Source organism: Panicum virgatum, chromosome 7K, assembly GCF_016808335.1.
Source record: "Panicum virgatum strain AP13 chromosome 7K, P.virgatum_v5, whole genome shotgun sequence".
Lineage (NCBI taxonomy): Eukaryota > Viridiplantae > Streptophyta > Magnoliopsida > Poales > Poaceae > Panicum > Panicum virgatum.
In genome coordinates, this window is record NC_053142.1 from 2829544 (window position 1) to 2847054 (window position 17511).

The window sequence follows — 17511 nt, forward strand, 5'->3', positions numbered from 1 at the left end:
TAGTGATCCTAGACCCTATGGACAAATGCGATTCATATCTTGTGCACACATCTATCATTGCTCACTAGTCTAGATTAGATTAGATTGGTTAGATTAGATCTATTTCACACTCAAACACTCAATATAGATCTTTTACCAACATCATTAGTGCTTAGTTAAGCATAGTAATACACTTGTTCCGTGGATTGATAAACCTTGGGGAAATACTCTAAGGGAAAAGCTACACGATCCGTGCGCTTGCGGTACATAAATTGATGCTTTAAGAAGCGTCAACAACCTAACAGGGTTAGCATGATTTAGAGGAACTGCATGCTTTTGAATTAACAGAACCATAGATATTGAGAGATAGCTTATACAGGCATTAAACACGATTAAGGCAACACCTCACCAATTGCTAAACGAAAAACCCATTAAACATTTTAACTAGGCACTGCAGATGACAACAAAGTTAAACCAGTTGGTTGCAAAATTTAGCATGCTACTAACTTCAATTACGCATTTACAAATTACAAAAGGATCTATTCTAGCATAATAAAGCAAGTGATAGCTACATTAATCAAGTTTAAATTATACAAATAGTTATACTGAGTTCCAGAGGCTCAAACTTTACTGTCATGATTATGTACTCAAGGAGAAGTTCTAGTAAAAATATTATATTTTTCCAGGCATAGAAATTATTTTCCTTGATTTATTGTAGTTTTTCTTAACAAAAATCATTTGGTCTAGTTAGGTATAACTAAAAAAATTCTCAAACTTTTTCTATAGCAACTAGGAACCAAAGTAAAGGTAATTTAAAAGTTTCAACTCATGAAACATAGTAGAACAACTTGGAGAAATAAAACCATTTAACCTAGGCATAAATCAAGATTTAATTAAAACTATAGCTAAACATGAGAAATGACCATGAAATTTTTATAGTAACACTATAATCACATGTACATTCTACCATAAAACTTTCATAGTATGACTTGGCTCCAAACATTGGTTACGAAAAAGATAAGTACAACTAGTCTTTATGCACTATTAATCATAAATCTATTTTTGCAGCAAAAATTTCTAAATAAAACATGTCATATTATGGTTCCATAGGGTAGAGGTTTTGATAAGGATTCCAAAAAGTCTTTATTTGCTATTTTAGGATTTTTCTACGATTTGTAATTGGATTTACAAACTCACTGCAAAAAGTTAAAAACAAATCTAATATTATGTTTAGGCCCCTGGATTTTGCAGAAAGGGGCTCAGAAAGATTTGGGACTCGTGAATAGGCTCTTGGCCGGAGAACAGAGTAGGGGCGGCGGTTCCGGGCCGGATTCCGGCGGCAGGGCTCGCTGGCGGCGAGGGCCCCATGGGGGAGAAGGGAGAGGAGAACCTATGGGTGCTTGCGGTTGGGGCTGGGGTGGACGGAGGCGGGCCGGCCATGGAGCTCTGCTCCAGGCGGCGGCGGCGGTGCCGCTCCGACGACCCTGGATGACGGGGACCTTGCCGTGGAGCTTCATGGGGGCGAGAGGAAGCTAGCTAGGGGGTCAGTTTGGAAGGAGAAGGGGTGGAGGAGGGAGCTCAGCGGCGGCCTAGGGGGCGGCGGCGGCCATGGTGATGGTGGCGGTGCTCTGGCGGTGTTGGGCAAGCGGGGAGAGGTCGGAGAGCTGCGCCACGGTGAGAGGAAGCTCACTGTGGGGTTAGCTCGGGGCAGAGGTGGGTCGGAAAAAGGGGCTCCGCGGCGAGCTCAAAGGGGAGGCGGCCATGGCGCTGGCGGCTCCCGCTCTGGGTAGAGGAGGAGGGGAAGTCGGACACTGGCTCTAGCGCGATGAACGGAGAGGGGAACTCGGAGTTGTCTTCGTCTTCGGATATGGATGACTTGAGCGGTGGCGAAGGCAACGGCGTGGCAACGGCCATCCTCGGCGTCGTGGCGAGCAGAGGACGGCGGGGCGTGTGGCGAGCATGGGAGGGCGCCAGGGCGAACGGTTTTGGGCGATACCGGGGGCGCGCGAGGCGGTTTGGCCGGGGGCTCGGCGCGTGGCCGGCCGTGAGGCGGCGCCGGTGCACGAACGCCGAACGGCATGAGGGAGAACACAGTGAGGAGGGAGAGAGGTGAGCTAGGGACTGAAGTGCGAGGAAATAAGAATTCAGAGACCTGTTTGTCAATCAAGGTTTTCTCAAATTTTTGCATTGAAACACGAAAAATTTTAAGAATGAAAATTGTTCAAAATTTAATTTCCTCCAACTTTTGTTTCAGGCAAAACTTCATTTGAATATTAAATCATAGTTTAAAATTTGAAATTTTGAAACCAACTCATTAGTGTCCTTTTCAAAGTGAAATCAAAAGTTTTCTTCAAATTTTGTGCTGAAACTTGAAAAACCATAACACGAAAGTTTTTCACCACTCCAAACTCTACAACTTTGGTTTTAGGCAAAAGTTTATTTGAACAAGAATTTAAAAGTTGTTTTTAAAGCATGTTTTATTGGGTTGAAACCTAGACATCATTTCATGTGTTAACAAGCTAACAAAATGTATTTAAATGATTTTATGCATGCACGGTTAGTGTTAATGACGATATCAAACACATGATTAGCCTTAACTATAGGTGATTAACACCTAAGGTGTTACAGCATGTGTTGACACCATTTTTGGCATGCGTCAAAAGGGAATAAGAAAAGAGATATCAGTCTGCGAAGATGGTGCTGGTTTGTAGGAAGAAGGGATCGATCACGATTTGGTGCCGATTAGGTGTCTCAGCATTGATGGACGGATTTGGATCGAGACGACCTTGGTTCGGAAGGTGGTGTTTTGTTTATTAGAATAGTTTTGTTTCTTAAGATAGAATTGTGCTTTGCCGTAATCGGCTAGAATTGTGTTAGCGTGGGGTATAAATATGAGCCCCCCGGCTATTGTAAAGATTGATACACATACAACAAACACAACTTTATTACTTGCAATTTACTTTCTCGTCGGCGACTTCGTCATCCTTTTTCTTTTTCTTGTGAGTTCTTTCAAGCTAATCAAGGACGCCTCACATTCGAGCGACTTGGTTTGCTGGTAAGTCTTCGTTTACCGAGTAAATCTGAGCTTTTGCTTTCGGGCGCATCGTTGTGGCTTCGTTCAGATCTATTCAAAATTTACTGAATTTATCTAAGCTTTGATCTCGGGCGCATCGCTGTTTTCTCGTTTAGATTTATTTACAAACTACCCGGCTTAGTGATCTGTTTAATCGGCTGTAAGCTCCTTGTTTATCACGATAAACCTTGTAAAGCTGATTAGATAGATTATAAGTTTAGCTTTGTCCAGATCCACACATTCGTTGGTTTGTACATTGTCACCTGGCATGTGTCGGCTCAAGATCTAGCCGTCTAGTTGCATACAGGTATCGGCAGCTCATTGCCGATTCCCTGTAGATCGCCTTTATTACATGCTTTTTATACCTGATCTGCTGTCGTTTTCTGTATCGGCAGAGTCTTGCCGATACGACTCGTAAGAGTGATTCGGAAATCCAGCCGATACACTCTTGAATTTGACTGTTTGCTGTTTTCTTATCAATTTACAGGTCAAATTGACTGTCACGCTTTGGTTTAAATCAAGTGCAGTCCGAGTTTGACGTACAGGGCTCTCGGGCCTGGTGTGTGATCGTTTCGCGTCAACACCCAGCAACTAGCCGGCGGCAGCCAAGGTGCCCAGGCCTCCATGCTGCAGCCCTCGGCCCGCGCGCCCCCAGGCTCCAGCTCGCGGCCGGTGAGACACCACCCGCACAGCGGCACAGGCAGGCCGCAAGCTGCAGGCTGCAGCTGCCCGCCGCCTCCCCATCCCGGCGGCCCAAGAGGCTGGCGCCCAGACCTCCAGCTCTCGCGTCCCCAGCTGGCGATCGACAAGCTGATCTGCAACCTGCAATTGCAAGCCCCGAGGAACACCAGCTGAATTATGATTTGTTACATTGAACATATGGATTTATTGTTAGCTTGCTTTTATTACTTTTGAAATGTGATGTGTGACTATTCAAATTGAGGAATTTGTGCATTCTTGCTATAGCTGTTGCCAAACCCGCGGGCACCCGAAACCCGCCCGAAATCCGGTGGGTGCGGGTGCAGAAATGCACCCGCGGGTCTACCTGCGGGCGGGTTTTCCCCAGCCCCGCGGGTTTGCCTGTGGGCGGGTTTTTGTCAAACCCGCACCCGCATCTGCAGGTGCCATCCCTAAATTTTGCAACTAAATAAGGTCCTAGTCCTGATCATGAGCCGCCCAACCCGATATTCCCTATCCGACCCGCCAGGAAAAACCCCGATCCGAACCGAACCGAAAAATACACAGGCCAGACATGGGCCATTTTTTCTAACCCGACAAGAAATTCGGGTTGGACTCGGGCTGTAATTTCAGCCTGCGGGGCCCGACGACCCGAAAAAAAAACCCATTCTCTGCAACCCATGTGCTTATGGCCCAGCCCAATCAAAACGACATATAGCTACTTGTTTCTAAATTCTAACCCTAATTCCCCATTTGTCCTTCCACAACCACCAGCCCCCATCCCCTGGCCGCCGGCGCACGCTGCACGCGCGCAGACAGCAGCCAGGCAAGCCGCCCCCTCTCTCCTCTCTGGCAAGCCGACCCGTCGCAACGCCGGCAAGTCACCTCCTCGCCCTCTTCGGCAAGCCCCTCCCCTTCCCGTTGCCCACTCTCCTGGCAGACAGCAGGGCACCACGTCATAGGTAATGGCTTCTTTGTTCTCTCATCTGCGATTTCATTTTTGTAGTAAGCAGAATAGTAGATCTCAGTTTCCTACTAACTTTTTTCTACTGAGAACATGTTTCCTACTATTCCTACCACAGTTTTATTTTCTTTGTAGCATCCACTACTAGCACAGAAGAAGAAGCTACAATTATTGATGATAAATAATTTGGTCCTGAATGAGAAGCCTCAAGAAACTGTCCTGTGCTGTTACATGTTATGTACAATTTGCAAGTTGGAGACTTGTCGTTTTTATTCATGTAATGCTGACTTGTGAGCTTGTGACACTGCTATTTATGAACTGTAAACTGTAATATGCATTTCTGATTCCTCGTTTGTAATTTTTAATATGTCAATTGAATTCTGTGCACTCTTCTCTATGAAATAAGGGGTAGATGTCTGTGTTGGTGACAGCCCACGGGCTGGCCTGCGGGCTGTGGGGACACACATCAGGCGGGCTTGGGGATTTTTTCTTTTTTATATTTAAAAAAAATCAAAATTTCAAAAATAAATGTCCGTTTTGAAAATTTTCAAAAATACCCCCCGGTCGCCCTATGGGGGCGACAGGCCCTAGATGTAATTTTTTTTCTTTAAATTTGTAATGAAAGGCGGGCATGTCGCCCCCCCAACGGGCGACAGGGTCCCTCCCCCCTATATAAGAGCCCTGGCCGTCATTCCCTTATCATTTGAGCTTAAAAATTTAGGAAAAAAGAGAGGGGTGAGGAGAAGAAAAGCGGCGAAGCTCTGCCGAATTCCGCACTTGTGATCTACCGGTAACTTCCGTATGAATCCGTTGATATTGTATAACAATTTAATTTAATTAGCGGATTAGCTGAATTAGATTTGGTGCTTTAGAACACTTGTTTAGTATTACAATTTGAGTACTATTACAGACTTGTTTTTAAATTAATTATGCATTAGAATAGAATTATGACAATACCTTATTGATATAGCAGCATAAGACAATAGAATTATGACAGTACCTATATTTTCACGTATTGATTTGGTATACGATATGTGCATTATTTAAATCATTGTTCGTCATTTGGCGCACCACACTATAGCGCCAATGTCTTCGTCGGGATCAACCTACATTCCGTGGAGCAAGTGTGTAGCCACCGTACCTGAAGGAATTGATGTGCCAATGTACTTATGCGGTTCGTTATGCAAGTTCATGCAATCTGAGGTTTTAGGAGATGACTACGACATGAGCTTCTTTATGTGTGAGAACTACGAATATGATCCACCTAAGCGATACGGCAAAGACCGGGCCAAGGTAGCAGGACAACATACACTATTTTTCTTTGTGATCTAACATTGAGTTATGATTCTAACTTTTGTTGGACAAAGTCTCCTCCGCCTCTTTGTGATTTTATGCAGTGGTTCGACACCGTGCAGTCGCAGCAGGCAAAGGACTTTGTCGAACAACAAGCAAGGTGGGCTGCAGAACGTTGGCGCCGAATGAAGCACGAGGAACAGCAAGAGGAGAAGCGCAAGAAAGAGCAAGAAGAGATCCGCAAGAGGATGGAGGAGGTGGATCGTAAGGCGGCGGTCGAACGTGAAGCTGACAGGGAGAGAAAGCGAGAGAGGGCACACCGTGCGAAGGAAGCCGGCCCCGAAGCAATTAGGAAGGGCAAATATCCTCGGTGCACTCAGTAGAGTAGTACCATGTAATCCCGGCATTTTGCATTCCATAAGGCATGGTAGGTTTAGATGCAACAAGAAATTACCTTGTCGCGTGCACATGCCACTGCAATTAGTTATTTATGTTTTCAGTTGAGAGCTTGACTCTGTGTGTTGTAACTTTTACCATTAATTTACAGTTGTAGCCGGGAATCTTTGAAATGTTTGAACTTGTCCTTAATATTTTTGGAGCTTTTCATGTCACTAGAATACTAAAAAGCGCACATTTAATTAATATAATGATAAGAAATAAGAACTAAGAAATGCATTACATAATGTGAACCATCAAATTTTACATCATAATACAACGATAATGAAACACACATCACACATGCAGTGGCATGGCAGAACCCGTTGCAAACTACGGTAAACAAATTCCGGACTAACCTAACATGCCTTAGGTAATTTAAAACAAAACACAATAAACACAACGATGCAGCATGTCACTAGCACTAGGGTAGTCCTAGTAGCCGTACCCCCACGTAGCAAACTGCGTTGAGCCTTCTCCGCAGTATCCACCCATTGCAGGTGGTGCAGGCGGTGGTGCTGGAGGCGCAGGGCCCTTCTTCTTGTGACAAGGGCAGTTGCAGTAAGAAATAGTGCATGGTTCATCCTGTGAATCGGCAGCATTGCTGGTATCATCATCTTCGTCGTCTTTGTTACCCTCGCTCACTTCCTCATAATGGTTCACCTTGCATTCCAGATCAAAGATCTTTATCTGAAGGTACTCGATGAACTCCTGAATAGAATCAATTGGTGCAGGATCGACCCACCTAGTAAAACCACAGTTTTCTGGAGCATCGGAAGACTGCAAAACAAATTTCATGTAAGGTGTCTCATTGAAGATAAAGAAATGAAACAACCGAGTATTACCCATGCGTGTGAACATTTAAAGAAACGCCGACCGCCATCCATCCCGTCGATGCACATCTGCACTAAGCAGTCCTCACCATGTCTACATTTTGGCCACGGTTCTCTACGGTTATCGTATTGTCGAAGAGGAGTTTCATTGTTAAATTCACTCTTGTGCCGTGGCGGAAACTCAAACACTGGTTCCGGAAAGGAATCAGGTCCAAGAGGCCCCTCCCATATTATGGGGTCTCCCTTTCTTTCCCCTTTTCCTTTCCCAAAACCGTAGTAATTCTTCCCGCTAGACCCACCTCCAGACATTGGGTATACAATGAGCTTTGGTGTTTGTGTGCTGCTGGGAGTTCACAAACTTCGGAGTATTTATAGGCGCACAAAGGTCTGATACCCAGAGTGTGGAGTGTAAATGCACCTAAAAAGCCTACATGACAACACAGTGAAGAGGCTAGCTGACCTAACACTGAAAAGGCTAGATTCGATTCTCGAAATGACTACTCGATGCATCTCTGTGCATGCAGACTCACAGCACTGCATTGCTGCCGCTCGGTCGATCGTGCCTAGATGCCGCCTTCCCCACTATACGCCACAGACCTTCGCTGTAGAATGACAGGTCCGTCGTCCTCGCCAGAGAGACTGCTTTGAAGGTGAGCTGGTGTGGTTGCCGTGTTGTCACATCTTTTTGAAATGGTGGAAGGGCACTGCTATTGGGTTGTCGTCTTTTGTCACGTATGTCTGGGCAAAGAATGCGACATTTGGGAAACCCATGATCGCCGTGCTGAGCAGTGGCAACCTGTGATCTCGTACTCGCAGCTAGATACACTATGGTTCCTATTTTGAGCTATTCGAGCGTGTAGTCGTCATCATCGTCGACCGGATCTCGGCCGCTAACTCCTACCGCACCTAACTTATCCTTCATTAAATCACGAAAAAAATTCGCAAGAACTTCCCTTATTTCACGAGTATTATGGAACCCACAAACATAACAAGTTCACATCAATAGTATCTATAGAAACAAATGACAAGTAAACTAGCACAATCATAAACATCGGATACAAATAAACGGTCCACAGCTATCTCATTACAAATAAACATCAGAGATACAAACATCAGATATATCTAACCACCCCTAGGGCGTCGGACCCTCTTAGCCCTCTGCTGGGCACGGACATGGCCCTCGGAGTAGGTGAGAACATCCGGAGACCTCACCTGTCGCTCAGAACGCGCAAGGGGCTGCGGTGTCTGCTGCTGAGAGATCCCAAGTGGTGCTCCTCCTAGCTATGAATACCCCAAGACATCGGGGTCACCTTGCGCGGCAGGCTCTTCTGGAGTCAAGCTGTCGAGGTCGTCTAAGGTGAAGCCCTCGTTATCTGGTCGAAAGGAGGAAGAAGAAGGTCTGGCGCTCGCATCGGGGTAGAATCCTACGCATAAAATTCGAATGTTAGCGTACGCTCGTGTCTTTCGTCATGACATGTAGAAACCGAAATACGAAATATAAACTAACCTGTGTAGGCCGGTATCTGTGGCCCCGGTACCATCCCTGGATACGGTCCGCCAACTGGTGCTGTCCCTCTAAACATTCTAGTATGGCCGAACGCAGTAGCTGGATCGTATCCTGTTTGTGATATTAGTAAATATGTAGGAACACTTGATCTAATTTTAAAGAGATATGTACGTTACCTGCACTTGGGAAGAACTGCAACGTCGGCCCGGGCACGGTCGACGGACACGGGAATGACGATGAGGCCTGGGACGACCCGTGGCTGTCTTCGTACTGCACACAGCTTCCCAAGTTGTGCACTACCTGACGCAACTGGTCACGCTGCCTCGACCATGCCTCTGTCTGCTCAAACTGGGTCATTGGGGATCTGGCACGTACAATCGTCAGGTAAGTCGAGCAGTCCGTCTCCATCATGTTGCAAAGGCGAAACTGCATCCATTCAGTAAAGGAACAGTTAGAAACACATGAATTATCTTATGAATATTAATATATATATATATATGCAAATATGATCAAGAGACTCACCGCGCCAGCTAGTGCCTCCACGTGGTGCCGGGCATAGCCATCCTGAGGCCTCGCCTGGTGTGGCTGCTGTGGCGGAACCACCCAAAACTACTGGGCCCGGGTGCACTGATCTTCGTTGCTAAGCAACTCTGACCCAATTTGGCACTCACCGGTAGTTCCTCGAGTGAAGCCTCGATAAAAGCCACGCTATTCCAGGATCAGCAGACAACACTCACACGAAGGTGAGCCCAGAGATTACAACACAAACCATTTCATACATCTCAGAGTGATTGCAGCGGAAAGAAAATTTATTACAAACCATGTTCAGACTAGCGAAGTACTACGGAGTTCCAACTCCTCAAATTATTCAAGTCTCAAAGTTCAGCGGAAGCATTAAAAGATAACTAACGAAATAACGTGACGCATCGGTAAAGCCCGTACGAATGCGTCACTCAGCGGGAGGGTGATTAGCACTAGCTGAAGGGCCATCCCACTCAACAGACCAACCCGGAAGCAGAGTGCAAGGCCAAGTAAGACTCGCAAACAGATCTTCAAAGTTAGTACCTGAAAAACAGTGCCACAAGCAAGGCTGAGTATACTATTACTCAGCAAGACTGACCCGTCTCCGGATATAACATAGTCCGGTAACTAGACATGCAAGGCTTTTTGGTTGGTGGGGTTTGTTTGCCAAAAAATGCCGCTAAGTGTTGATCCTTATTTTCAGATTTTATCTAGCCATCTTCTAGTTGGATTAACCATTCTAATTTGCATCTAACTCTACACAAACATGGTAGAGCAATCATTTAATCAACCAGCAGTATTATCATCATCATATTCCACTTGTTACTCTATGTGACCGAAATCATTAAGCAATCTCATGCCGTGAGAGGCGGACGATTCTGAATCGAATTTCAACCTGGCCAGGGGAACCTAGACCACACGCATGGGGATCGACTTCGCTCCCGCCCACGCTACTTTTCCCCTTTCTTTCCAGTCCGTGGATCCGGAACACCCTCCCCGACTACAGAGTCCGACCACTCTGCACCCGTACGTCGCGACATAAAAATAAACCCTACTTCTACCAGGAGGGTGCGAGATCGTTCCACTCGCCGGTCCAATCAGGTACTTAAGCTTACCGATTACCATATTTCTCGGTATGTGGCTAGTACTTTCAAACGCTTAGCGAAATGAGCCACACACCGCGACCTTAGCCATTTTTGACTACACCAGCGGGGTATCACAACTACACAACCCCGCCCGTTGTCCTTACATTTCAACAGGAATTAAAGTCGGTACAATTCCTATTTGCTCGCGAGGGGCAGGAAACCACTCGACTTCTACCGTACTTATTTAGCATGGCAACTAGTCGATAAAAAGATCCGGTATCAAACATAGGTTCCTATGGATCATGCATCTAGGGTTTTCGATCAACGCCTAGAGAACTTAAATGCAGAAAACCAACTATTACCATACATTAATAAATAGATAGCAGAATGATAATTCAAAAAAAAATAGTGGGATTATGCTCCGGGGCTTGCCTTCTTGGGCACTGTCTGGTAGAAAAGCTTCTGGGGCTTGGCCCAGGTCTTGGGACAAGTTAGTACAGTTCAGATTAACCTCCTGCTCCGCACGAGAGTCCGCGGGCACCAGTTCGTAGTCTCCGTCCGCGAGGTTAACCGTTTCTATATGCAATGCAAGATTTTGAGTTATTCAGGGATATAATTTCTTTCCTTCACGATAAAGTTGTAGTCCATGAAAGTTAATTTAGTAATGATTTCACATTTCATTGCATGGGCAATCGTTTATAGAGTAGCAAACATAACTACGGTTATTCATGAATGAGTGGGGTTTTGGGTTTTCATTTTTAATTTCAACACATAGCATGCTTTCATTATTCCTTAACAACACAACTACTAAAAAGCTAGTGATGAAACACTAAAGTAACTCAGATTCAAACTTGAACATTCAGGGTATAAATTTCAGCATCTACCATAGAGCAAGAACTATAACTATTCATGCAAATGGATTACTCTAGTTACTTCATCTTTTTGTACAGAATGTTCAACATGGATTCTGGTGCTACAAATTTTATGCAAGCAACTTCAAAGCATAAACTCAGTACTGAAATTTTTCCAGATTTTATACAGTTATATAGCAGAGGTGATAAAAAGATTAAAAACAGCAAGCCATCAACAAAGATTAAATCTACAGAAAGTTTTACTAAGGATTTGGTTCTCAAATTTTTACCAGAGACTAGTCCTGAGTTAAACATACTCCAGAAAATTTTTCAAGATTTAACTCACTATGATAAATTAGTTATTCAGTTAACTTAACATGAGTTTGCATAAATTTCTCAAGATGCATTTGACCAGTATTGCATCTGAACTTTTTATCACAGGTAGAACATACTCTAAACAAGATCATGCCCAAAAAAAATGGTCAGAAACATTGTAGATTACTCAAAACAAAAATAGTAAATCTAGCCCTAAGATGCTAAGCATGATTATTCACCAAAGCAAAACTCAGTAAATGCAGCTCAAAATTCTTAGACAGGAACACAGAGCTAAAAAGAGACTCCAGAAATAAACATGGATTTTTCTGAGCATAAGAACTATATATAAGGAATTAAGTTGATAAGAAAAGCATAAATCATGGTATATAGCAAATGAATTCTAATAAATCTTAAATTTAGGTATTAACAGTGTTTTAGTCTTACATGCACGCAGTAAAAATTCCAGGGCAAGTTCATGTGCATATTTTCCAGAATTAAATCGAGAAAGCTAACAACAGATTAGAGAATCTTGATTGTTCCAACATGATAACTGTTTTGGGTTGGTGTCATCTTTTTACTGTGATATTAAAATTCCATTAGTGATAACATATCCAAAAATCAAGGTCATTTGATGGGTAGAACTTCATGAACATGCATAAGGTGGTTTTCTTATTCTTTTCCCTAGATTAAATTCGGCTGAGTTTCTGCAAATGTGAATGTTACAAAATTTGTAGATTTTGTTACAAGGATTCCAGATCAGTTGAGTTTGCATTTTTCTGATTTTTCTGTGATTTGTTTCGCATTTTAGAAGTTCACTGGTATACACTGTAAAACTTGCAGAGACACCCTTGAACGGAAAAAAAGAAATTACAACCGGGTCCTTCGCCGGCCTTCTCCGCCGTGGCATCTTGCCGGTGGTGTTCTGCGGTGCAGGGCTTACCGGGGCTGCCACGGGGAGGCGCGTGGGGGAGAAAGGATCGAGGAACACCTACCCTGGTCGACGTTCGAGCGTTTGGAGCACAGGTTCAAGCTCGTCGGCGTTGATGGCGGGTCGGTTGTTCGGTTCGCCGACGCTGGAGGCGAAGGAGGGCTCGGGGTAGGGGAACAAGGCGCGCACGAGCACCGCGTGAGCTCGTGGATGCTTCTGGGGTAGCTGTCGGGCTCGGTCTTCCCCGGAGCTGGCCGGTCCGCGGTGAGCCTGAGCTCGCCGGCGGCGGCGCAAAAGGGGAACGGCTTCGGGAGGGGGTTTGGATTCGATTCCACGCGCGTGGAGCTTAACTGGGAGGTGGCGAAGCTCCTGCGGTGGTCGGAGGGGGCAATGTGGGGCTGGGCTAGCCGGTCCGCGCGAGCTGGATCTCGGCGGCCATGGCGGAGCGGCGGGAGGAGGAAGAAGAGGGAGAAGGGGGCGCAACTATGGGGTGCTAGGGGTCTTTATAGGCCAAGGAGCTCCTGGGAGAGGAATGCAGTGACTGGGGGCGGTTGATTTGGTCCTGGGCGACTCGACGGTGAGCGGGCGGAGGAGGCAGCGGCGCTGCGCCGGCCGGGGTGTCGTGGCGACTCGGGAGCGGCCTGGGACGCGTGTGCGCGCGAGGAGGTGCCAAGGGGCGGGCCAGGTGGCGTGGAGAGGTTTCCCCGGGTCCATTTGGCCGCGGGCGCGCGGTGGACGAAGTCCACCGGCGGCGTACGGCGGGCGGCGGGCGAAACAGAGCCAGCCGGGAGAGAGAGATGGAGATGGGGGCTCTTTTGCGATTTCTGAAATTTCCAGGGACCTCTCGGTAAACTAAAATTATCTCCTAATTGGAGGGCTCAAATGGGAAAGTGTTGAATACCATTTTTGCATAACTTTTCAAGATCTACAACTTTTGTGTTATGCAAATTTTCGTTTGAAACTCACATTTTGAACTATTGGTTCATTTACATATTTGCACAAAAGGACTTTAGTTTTAATCAGTTTTTGACTTGATTTTGGCTGAAGTTCAATTGAGCACATGTCAATTGAAATACCTCTCATGAGCCAACAAAAATTTTGTGCACATTTTTGAATTAAAATTTTAGTAGTTTTTCACTCCTTTCTCTTTTTCCTTTAATTTCTTTTGTATGATTTGTATTTTATTTGGTCCTTTCTCTTTGAATTAGTTTCCCAAATTTTTCTTTTAACTTTAACTAAGGTGTATTGATTGGATTTAAAAGTATTGACACCTGAGGTGTCACAACCTACCCCCCTTAAAAAGAATCTCGTCCCGAGATTGGATGATTGAATTGAGGCGGGGAAAATGATATACCTGAGGTGGAGCTAATGAAACCCGGATAATGTCGATTAAGATAATCCTCCGTCTCCCAGGTGGCTTCTTCTTCGATGTGATGAGACCACTGAATTTTATACATTTTTACCACCTTTCGACGAGTACCTCTCTCTTTTTGATCCAGAATTCTGAGTGGATATTCGGTATATGAGAGATCGGGCTCCACTAAAATTTCATGTTGATCAATGATTTCCGTAGGAACTCGAACACATTTCTTAAGTTGGGATATGTGGAAAACATTATGGATGGCGGCAAGTCGTGAAGGAAGTCGCAAACGATAAGCCACGGGTCCACATTCTTCAATGATTTCATATGGCCCGACATAGCGAGGTGCGAGCTTACCCCTAACTCCGAAACGTTGAACGCCTCGAGTTGGAGACACTCGTAAATAGACGTGGTTACCAACCATGAACTTCAAAGGATCCCTTCTTTTATCGAAATAACTCTTTTGCCGAGACTGAGCTGCTCGGAGATTAGCTTGTACTATTTTGACTTTCTCCTCAGCCTCGACCACTAATTCGGGTCCAAATATTTGACGTTCCCCAGTCTGAGACCAACTCAAAGGAGTTCGACACCGTCGACCATACAAGGCCTCGAAGGGTGCCATCTTCAGACTGGCCTGATAGCTGTTATTATAAGAAAACTCAGCCAAGGATAAACATTTGTCCCAGTTTTTGTCATAATGGATGACACATGCTCGAAGCATATCCTCAAGAATTTGATTCACCCTTTCGGTCTGTCCGTCAGTCTGTGGATGGTAAGCTGAGCTTCGAATTAATTTAGTTCCGAGAGCCTCTTGAAGTTGCTCCCAAAACCTTGCCACAAACTGAGGATCACGATCCGATATAATTGTTTTTGGTATACCGTGTAGGCAGACAATCCGATCAATATAGATCTCAGCATATTTCTTGGCTCGATATTCAGTATGCACTGGAATAAAATGAGCAGTCTTTGTGAGCCTATCAACAATGACCCAAATGGAATCATGGTGCTGAGAAGTATTTGGTAAGCCCACGATGAAATCCATGCTGATATCTTCCCATTTCCAAGACGGAATCGGTAGAGGTTGGAGAGTTCCAGCAACTTTCAAGTGACTAGCTTTCACTCTCTGGCAGGTGTCACATTCTGCGACATATTTGGCAATCTCTCTCTTCATGCGAGTCCACCAAAAATTTTGCCTGAGATCTTGGTACATCTTGGTGCTGCCCGGATGAATAGAGAATTTAGAGAGATGTGCTTCGTCCAGGATTTGTTTCCGCAGGTCATGATTCTTTGGAACGACTAGGCGATCCTTGAACCACAAAATTCCTTTATGGTCCACTCGGAAACACTTATATTTATTTTCACCTTCTACTACTTGCTGCTTGATGATACCAACACTTTTGTCGTGTAATTGTGCCATGATGACCTGGTCATAGAGTGTTGGTTCCACCGAAATATGATTCAAAGAGCCCTGAGGAATAATTTCTAATTTCAGCCTTTGCATTTCAGCACACAATGTGTCATTATATGACTCCATTGATAGGCAATTGCAGTGAACCTTGCGACTGAGCGCATCGGCTACAACATTCGCCTTGCCCGGATGATAATGAACCTCCAGATCATAATCTTTAATTAATTCCAGCCATCTTCGTTGCCTCATATTCAGCTCACTTTGAGTGAAAATGTATTTGAGACTCTTATGGTCGGTATAGATATTGCAATGAGTGCCCATAAGATAATGTCTCCAAAGCTTGAGAGCATGAATAACGGCGGCTAGTTCCAGATCATGAGTGGGATAATTTAGCTCGTGTGGCCGAAGAGCTCGGGAAGCATAAGCTATCACCCGATTGTCTTGCATTAGAACACAACCAAGACCAGTGCCTGAAGCATCACAATAAACGTCGTATGGTTTATTGTTGTCAGGTTGAGCCAAGACTGGTGCAGTGGTTAGATGTGCTCTCAATGTATGGAATGCTTCATCACACTTCGTGTTCCATTTAAACTTGACATCTTTCCTTAGTAGTTCTGTCATGGGCTTAGCAATTCTGGAGAAGTCCGGAATAAATCTGCGGTAATACCCTGCCAAGCCGAGAAAACTGTGGATCTGATGAACTGAAGTAGGAGGTTTCCAGTCCATCACTTCTTGTACTTTGCTGGGATCAACTGAAATGCCTTCACTAGATATAGTGTGACCCAGAAATTTGACTGTGTCCAGCTAGAATTCACACTTGGAGAATTTTGCGTACAGCTTATGATCTCTGAGACGTTGAAGAACAATGCGCAGGTGTTGCTCATGTTCTACCTCATCTTTGGAATAGATCAGAATGTCGTCAATAAAAACCACGACAAACTTGTCAAGTTCCGGCATAAATACCGAGTTCATGAGATACATGAAATAGGCCGGAGCATTGGTGAGACCGAAAGACATAACCAAGTACTCATAGAGACCATATCGGGTTGAGAAGGCGGTCTTGGGAATATCGCAAGGCCGGATTTTAATTTGATGATAACCCGAACGAAGATCAATCTTGGAGAAAATCTTTGCTCCAGCCAATTGATCAAACAATACATCAATGCGGGGAAGTGGATATTTATTTTTGATGGTCACCGCATTGAGAGGCCGGTAATCAACACACAACCTCAGACTATCATCCTTCTTCTTTACGAACAATGCTGGACAGCCCCAAGGTGAAGCACTTGGGCGGATAAAACCCTTGTCCAACAGTTCTTGTAGCTGGATTTTTAGTTCAGCCAATTCTTTAGGCGGCATTCGGTATGGCCTTTTTGAAATAGGTGTTGTACCAGGCTGAAGTTCAATGACAAATTCGATATCCCGGTCTGGCGGCATACCAGGTAAATCTTCTGGAAAAACATCTACATACTCACGGACTACCGGAATATCTTCGAGACGAATATCTTTCATGGCATAGGCACAAGAGTTGTGACATTGATGATGTGGTAAATATAGAACCGAATGACCATGAGTTGGAGAATTTATTTCAACGGCTCGGGAAGAGATATCTAACATTACCCCATGTCTTTTCATCCAATCCATTCCTAGTATAATGTCCATACCTTCTAGTGGCAACAATATCAAGGTGGTAGGAACAGTTTTACTACCCAAACTAAGTGGCGCATTATGAACAATTTGGTTTGATGCGACTTTACCACCCGGAGTAGATATCATGAATGAACCTTTCGTGTGACAGAAATCTAACCCAACCCTTGCTCCGAATTTAGAACTAATGAAGCTATGAGATGCACCAGAATCGAATAAAATGACGGTGGGGTGTTGATTTATAGAGAATGTACCCGACATGATTGGTGCTCCCTCAGGAAGGTCAGCAAGGTTGGTGAAGTTAAGTCGGCCCTGCCTGACTTGAATGGTTTGCCTCTTGCCCTTGTGCTGATCATTTCTGCGAGAAGCCTGCCCTTGAGATTGTCCCGCCTGGGGGCACATCTTGGCAAAGTGATCCGGACTCCCGCATCTGAAACAGCGGTTATTATTATCAGGGCGAGCGGCTGGCTGAGCATTTGGCCTAGGGCCGTTCTGCTGCTGCTGAGGTGCAAATCGAGCTTGCTGGGGAAGCCCGAATCGAGTCTGCTGCTGCTGTTGAGGAGGCCTAATAATCCAACGCCCTGGCTGAGGGGCCTTCTGAGAGGATGCGGGTGGGTTATTTTGCACAATACG

The 17511-nt window shown here is 45.1% G+C and overlaps 1 protein-coding gene across 5 annotated transcripts in view; it reads left to right on the top strand.

Moving 5' to 3' along the window:
• The first annotated feature begins 4469 nt into the window (after positions 1-4469).
• Positions 4470-17511, top strand: part of LOC120639565 (UMP-CMP kinase 2-like) — a 31680-nt gene continuing 18638 nt past the window's right edge. For all 5 annotated transcript variants that reach the window (XR_005661486.1, XR_005661487.1, XM_039915427.1 and 2 more), the window contains exon 1: positions 4470-4692. The gene's annotated coding sequence lies outside the window, so the exon portion shown is untranslated. The remainder of the gene's footprint in view (positions 4693-17511) is intronic.